Source organism: Myotis myotis, unplaced genomic scaffold (assembly GCF_014108235.1).
Source record: "Myotis myotis isolate mMyoMyo1 unplaced genomic scaffold, mMyoMyo1.p scaffold_m19_p_3, whole genome shotgun sequence".
NCBI lineage: Eukaryota > Metazoa > Chordata > Mammalia > Chiroptera > Vespertilionidae > Myotis > Myotis myotis.
In genome coordinates, this window is record NW_023416335.1 from 59,790,770 (window position 1) to 59,797,963 (window position 7,194).

Genomic DNA, 7,194 nt, shown 5'->3' on the forward strand with positions numbered 1-7,194 from the left:
AAATACAAAATTGTTTAAATGCTAAAACTATGAATATCTTTCGCTTATTGTGTTTGAGTCACTCATCTCAGATACATTGGTCACATTCGTTAAGGCTGAACCTTATTTTATGAAATCCTGAAAATTTATTCTCATATAAGGGTATCTGGAGTTCTGCAAGAGCATTAGAATAAGCTCAATCTGTTCTTAATGTAACAAACTACACGGTCCTATGTGAACATTGCCCTTCCTCATTCAAAGTCAGATAGCATGAGAGTTGATATGACTCACAGTTTCCCGACACTGGTGGAACTAGTTTACATCTACAGCCCCTTGAATACCATCAAAGTGAACTTGATTCTTCCCAAGTACAAGCAACCTTTAGAAGATCTCATTCTAGATAAGTTTAGCAATAGAATTAGATCAGTTAAAATCAGAAAAAGAGCTGAGAAAGCCGTTTTGTTAACCACCATGCTGTACCTAGACAAGTCAATATTTAAACTTTCTTACACAGACGTTTATACATCAAAGCAGCTTGGTAATGTTAATTTTGGTGAGGAATATCAACATCTTGATGATACAAGTGAACGTGTAGAGACATATTTAAGCCACAAAGGAAGCCACAGATAGATGATCAATAGCATGTTATGTGAAGCCCAAGAGGCCAGGTTACATTTCTCTACTTCATTGAAATGTTGCCATTTTTCTCAGCAGTCTCAAATTCTAAAACTATTCTATATGTTCTTTTTTTTTCTTTTGTTAATCCTCACCCAAGGCTATTCTTCCATTGATTTTAGAGAAATTGCAAGAGAGGGAGGGAGGGAGAGAGAGAGAGAGAGAGAGAGAGAGAGATGTGAAAGAGACCTCATCAATTAGTTGCCTCCCGCACTGGCCCCTACTGGGCCAGGGATTAAACCTGCAACTCAGGTATGTACCCTTGACCAGAATCGAACCTGAGCTCCTTCAGTGGGTGAGCCAATGCTCTAACCACTGAGCACACCAGCCAGGGTTGTTCTTTTTTAAAAGACCCTGAGTGTTAGAGCCATGGTCCAATGTATCTCAATATTTACACAGATAAATAGAATGAGTACATAGAAAGAAAATAGACGATAAAGTCCAATAGAATTACATTAGGACCCTGCTATGTAAATTACTTAATTTTCTTCCACCCAAATTTCTTCATCTGTTAAAAAAAAGAAAAGATAAAAACCTGGGGATGGGAGGAAGAGGGGGGGTAAGGGGAGTGGAATGGGAAATATTTGTACTACTATCAACAATAAAAATACATTTTAAAAAAGATAATCAAAGAACTAATAAACACTCTAGAGCAGCCGTGGGTAAACTACGGCCTGGGGGCTGGATCCAGCCCGTTTGAAATGAATAAAACTAAAAAAAAAAAAAAAAAAAAAAAGACCGTACCCTTTTATGTAATGATGTTTACTTTGAATTTATATTAGTTCACACAAACACTCCATCCATGCTTTTGTTCCGGCCCTCCGGTCCAGTTTAAGAACCCATTGTGGCCCTCGAGTCAAAAAGTTTGCCACCCCTGCTCTAGAGCAAAGACCTATTAGTACAGTGGCTAAGAATCAAATCTCATCATGCTAAGCTTGGAATCACCCTGTAGCAAATGCCCCAACACTGCCCCTGGTAGACACATCCCAGATTCTGTGGCAAGTTCATCACCCTTGGTAGTTGATGCTAAGAGGATGGGTTGTGGTAACAGGATGAGCTTTCTTCCACAATCCATCTGTGGCCCATACCTTCCTCCCCAATCTCCTGGGCTTAGGTAGTATGAAGGCAGAGACCAGAGCTTAATAATAATAACAATAGTATCATCTCCCTCAGATCCTTTCCGAAAGGAGGGAGTGTACAAATGTAGAAATAAATAAACAAATTACAGAGCAGGGAGGTGACCCTAGAGTGTTATGAAAAGTGAAGAGTGTAGGTTTTGAAGTCATACAGATGTGCCCTCCGCCAATAGTTCTTAGCTGTGTGCTCTCCCATGAGTTTCTTAACCTCCCAGAGCCTTAGTTATTTCATATGGAACAACAATAGCTGCTAAAAAGGGTTATTGTTGGGATGAAAATATATAGTATATCTAAAATGACTTAGCCACATTCCCAGACCTGTTCTGTCCTATAAATATTAGTGTACTTCCAATGTGCACAGATACATTGACCCCAAAGTAGGAAGAAATGCAGAGAGAAGATAGAAATTTAAAGGTTCAAACAGCAAAATAATTGATGTGCTACTGGCAGGAGCACTTAAAAGTTTAAAGGATAGGCAAGGAGTTAATGCACCAGTCTAATACTGATTCAGAATTAGAAAGGGCAAAAATATGATTTCTTCAATTATGCCATGAATAAAAGAGGAAATGTGAGTTAAGAAAAGACAAAGAGCTACCCAAGACAAAATACATAAAAGTTTGAAAGGGTCATGTATTCAGTTAGCCCTTTACTACTAGCAATTAGCAAGTTAAACATAAAAAGAATAGTATTTATAGTGGAATGGGTTTTTTCTGGTAATAAAAGTAAAAAACAAATGTCATTTTTGAACATTTAAGTTCAGAAGAATAAAAACAAGAAAATAAAAATCACCAATTTATCTAAAGATATAGCATTTATTTGTCCATTTGTTTATTTATTTCACAAATAAACCAGGCACTGTTTCAAGTAACAAAGATCCAATAGGGGACAAAAGAAAAGTCATCACTTCTCAGAGGGTTCTATGGGGGAGAGAGTACACAAAGAAAGTATAAATAAGTCACTTGGAAAAGGAGACATATGTAATACTTTCAACAACAAAGAATTAAAGAAAAATAATAATAATAGTCCTAATATTAATATAAATAAATAAAACAAAAGAGGATAAAAAAGTCACTTGATGGTATGTGCTATTTTAAGATGCTGTCCAAGTGGGGAGGAAATATTGGAATAAGGCTAGGATATATATATATATATATATTTGAATACAATAGGTTTATTAGTAATATTGTTGTTTTGTACTTTTGTGTATTACAAAATATTACAAAATAAGTATATTTTTACTTATTAAAATAAAACATGTAAGTTAATATTAATGTTATTAAGAACCAAGATTTCCAAGTTAAAAAGATAAGAAACAAAGAACTAGAATGTTAAACTTTGAACTGAGCTATCCATATAAACTTATGAGTTATCACATAGGGAGATGACTCGTAGACAAATTTCTAAAGGTAGTAAAGGCACCAGCCCTTCCTGGTGGAGGTAAAAGTAGACAGAGTGGCTCAGTGGAAAGGGAGGGTGTTTGGTGGGCATTAGAAACAAAGGGAACTAGTGTGGCTGCAACCAACAGATTGAGGAAAAGAGTGGTAGAGAATGAATTCAGAGAGCAGAAATGCCAACTAAGAAGGCCTTTGCAGGCCAAGACATAGATCTGGCTTCTATTTTGGAAGCTTGGAGCAGAAGAGTGACAGGATTGGATATATTTTAAAGGCTCATTCTCAGAAAGGAGCATGGAGGGAGGAAGTGCTGATGGAAAGACCCCAGTTAAGAGACCTCAGCAGTGATCAAGCCAAGACTCAATGGAGCAGTGGAGGTGGTGGAAAGTGATCAGATTCTGGGTCGTTTGAAAGGGGAGGTGAATGGATTTACTGTTGGATTGGCTGTGGATATGAAAGAAAGAGACAAATTCAGGAAAGATTCCAGGTATTTGACTTGAACAACTGGATGGATGACTTTCCCCTTATTGAGATAAGGAAGACTAGAGGAGGAACAGATTTAGAGACTGGCAGCTAGGAATTAAAAAATTTGGATATATAGAGGTCAAGTTTGAGATACCTATTGGTCATCCATGTAGAGATGTTTAAAAACATCACTGATAGCCCTGACCGGTTTGGCTCAGTGGATGGAGCGTTGGCCTGCGGACCAAAGGGTCCCAGGTCCAGTCAGGGGCATGTACCTTGGTTGCGGGCATATCCCCAGTGGGGGGTGTGCAGGAGGCAGCTGATCGATGTTTCTCTCTCATCCATGTTTCTAACTCTCTAATCCTCTCCCTCTCCCTTCCTCTCTGTAAAAAATCAATAAAATATATTTTAAAAAATCACTGATAGCCCTGGCTCAGTGGATAGAGCATCGATCCATGGACTGATAGGTCATGGGTTCAATTCTGGTCCAGGCCATGTCCCTCAGTTGCAGGCACGTGCGGGAGGCAACCAATTGATGTGTCTCTCTCACACTGATATTTTTCTCTGTCTGTCTCTACCCCTCTCTTCTCTCTTTCTCTCTCTCTCTCTCTCTCTCTCTCTCTCAAAAAAAAAAAAAAATCAATGGAAAAATATCTCCTGGTGAGGATTAATAAAAATATCACTGATACATGTATATAATTTATATGTTAATAACAAAGTGAGGTCATATACTCTATTCAGTTTTGAAATATCACAGGAGTATTTTTTTTCTAACCTTAAGTATTCTTTGAGAACATTATTTTTAAACTTCATAATATTCGCCGAGGCCGGTTTGGCTCAGTGGACAGAGCGTCAGCCTGTGGACTGGAGGGTCCCGGGTTCGATTCTGGTCAAGGGCATGTGCCTGGGTTGCGGGCATGTCCCCAGTGGGAGATGTGCAGGAGGCAGCTGATCGATGTTTCTCTCTCATCGATGTTTCTAGCTCTCTATCTCTCTCCCTTCCTCTCTGTAAAAAAAAATCAATAAAATATATTTAAAAAAAAAAAAAACCTTCATAATATTCAACTGGTAGATTTTACCATTCCGGAGTTTTCACAAATTAGTTTCACATTTATCATTATTATATATAATGCTTTGATAGCTTCACTGACTATCTCCATGAGGGACACATCCAAATATAGGGTAAAGAGTGTGAAACTTTTGAAACCTTTGATACATATTAAGTTGCATTCCCAAAAAGGAATACCAATTTATAGTCTCACTCTTAGGTCTGGGAGTACCTGCTTACTTAATTATTTTTTTGCCCAAATTGAAGATGATCATTTTAAGTATATTTCCAGTTTTATAGCAAAAATTATCTATCAATGCTTAATTTGCATTTATTTGAATTTTAGTAAATTGCAACATTTCTTCATAAGTTTATGTGTCTTTTGAATTTTTTCTTCTGTATATTACACACTCATATCCTTTAAATTGATCACTTTTGAAATAAACATTTAACATTGAAATGATAACCATAATAATAATAGTAGCTAACATGAATTGTGCTAAGTGGTGCACTAAGCAATTGACATGTTAATCTTCACAACCTTATTAGTAATACTCATTGTTCAGACAAGAACATTTAGGATTAAAAAGGTGAGATGGCCTGCTTCAAGTTACACAACTAGTTAGTGCATGAACCGAGATTTGACATTCTTACTCCAGAGCCCACCAGAAGTAATCATATTTAGTAATTTGAGAAGAGAACAAGTTTGGAGACCATGGAAAAGTTTGAAATGTAAGATCTGAATTTACTCAGGTAAGAATTTACTAGGACAAATAAATCCAGTGCAGAAATGTTATTTTAGCAATTCGACTACTCTGCTTAATTAAATATCTACTAAGGGCAAAGGTTCTCAGAAGGCGCTGTGAGGAACTACAAAGAACAGCTTGACAAGCTCATTTCTAGCATGTGAACACCAAGCTTGCCACCCCACATATGGCTGCCCTATTATCAGATGGAAAGATCTGCTAGTTTTGAATTTTCCTGAATTATATGTAAACTTTAATCACTATATTTAAGAAGAAATGTTGGAAGAAAAATATGGGGTGCTTAAAACGATGCTTTTGGAGAGAGAAAAACATCAGTGTGAGAGACACATTGTTTGGTTGCCTCCAAACAATGAGATGCAGAGGGTCAGGGATCAAGCCTGCCACTGAGGTACATGCCATTGGCTGGAATCGAACCCAGGACCCTTCAGTCTGCAGCCAACAAAACGAGGTTGGGCCCTGGTGACCCTCTGTATCTGGCCCATGGTCCTTGCTCTTCTCATGTCTGTCTAACTGCCTACCACACTAAGAGGCTCTGAGAGTCACTGGAGCAACCACGGCCACCTAGGGAGAACCAGAGTTCCTGGTGTGGAGCCCAGAGGCCATAGCCTCAGATCCCCCAGTGCCCAGGGGACTGGAGGTGAGGTTGGGGGGGGGTCCTGGTGCTCCTTCTGGTGCTCACTCTCATCTGCAGTCTGGTGTCCATCCGTGTGCTATGCTGGCCTGGAGCTAACCCGAAAGCCTCAGCCTTCCGCCAGAAAGCCCTGAGCCTTGTAAGCTGTTTTGTCTGGGCAGGGGGAGCGGGGGTGTGTGTGTTCTGGCCACCTGTCTCCTGGACCTGCTGCCTGACTCCCTGTCTGCCATAGATGAGGCCCTGGCAGCCCTGCAGGTGATGCTACGGTTTCCCCTACAAGAGTTTATCCTGGTCCTCAGCTTCTTCCTGGTCCTGGTGATGGAGCAGATCACACTGGCTTACAAGGAGCAGTCAGTGCTACCACCTCGAGAGGAGACAAGGGCACTGCTGGGAACAGTGAATGGTGGGCCACAGCACTGGCATGATGGGCAAGGCCTCCCACAGGCAAGCGGAGCTCTGGCAGCTCCCTCAGCCCTGCGTGCCTGTGTACTGGTCTTCTCCCTGGATCTGCACTCAGTGTTCAAGGGGCTGGCAGTGGGACTGCAGTGAAACCGGGCTGGGGCCATGGAGCTGTGTCTGGCATTGCTGCTCCATAAGGGTATTTCGGCTGTCAGCTTGTCCCTGAGGCTGCTGCAGAGCCACCTGTGAGCAAAGGTAGTGGCTGGCTGTGGCATTCTCTTCTCATGCCTGACACCTCTGGGCATTGGGCCGGGAGCAGCTCTGGCACAGTGAGCTGGCCCACTGCACCAGCGGGCCCAGTCTAAGCTGGAGGGTATGGCAGCTGGCACCTTTCTCTATATCACCTTCTTGGAAATCCTGCCCCAGGAGCTGGCCACTACTGAGCCAATGATCCTCAAGGACATTCTGCTCCTATCAAGCTTTGCCCTGCTTACTGGCCTACTCTTCATTCAGGTCTAAGGGGCTCCAAGAGGGGCAGGGGAGATTGGGTACCAGGTGCCCTTGATCCACCTCCCTCAGGGATGGGGAAGGGAAGTACTGAGAACCAAAAAGTTCTCTGAGTGGTGGGAATGCAGCCTTTGGGACAATTTGACCAATGGGAAAGAAGTGGGTAGACAAAAGCCTGGTCCACAGGCTTTAGGGA

The 7,194-nt window shown here is 41.1% G+C and overlaps 1 pseudogene; it reads left to right on the plus strand.

The window, feature by feature from the left end:
* The first annotated feature begins 249 nt into the window (after positions 1–249).
* LOC118650418 lies at positions 250–6,577 on the plus strand (annotated as a pseudogene).
* The last annotated feature ends 617 nt before the right edge of the window (positions 6,578–7,194 follow it).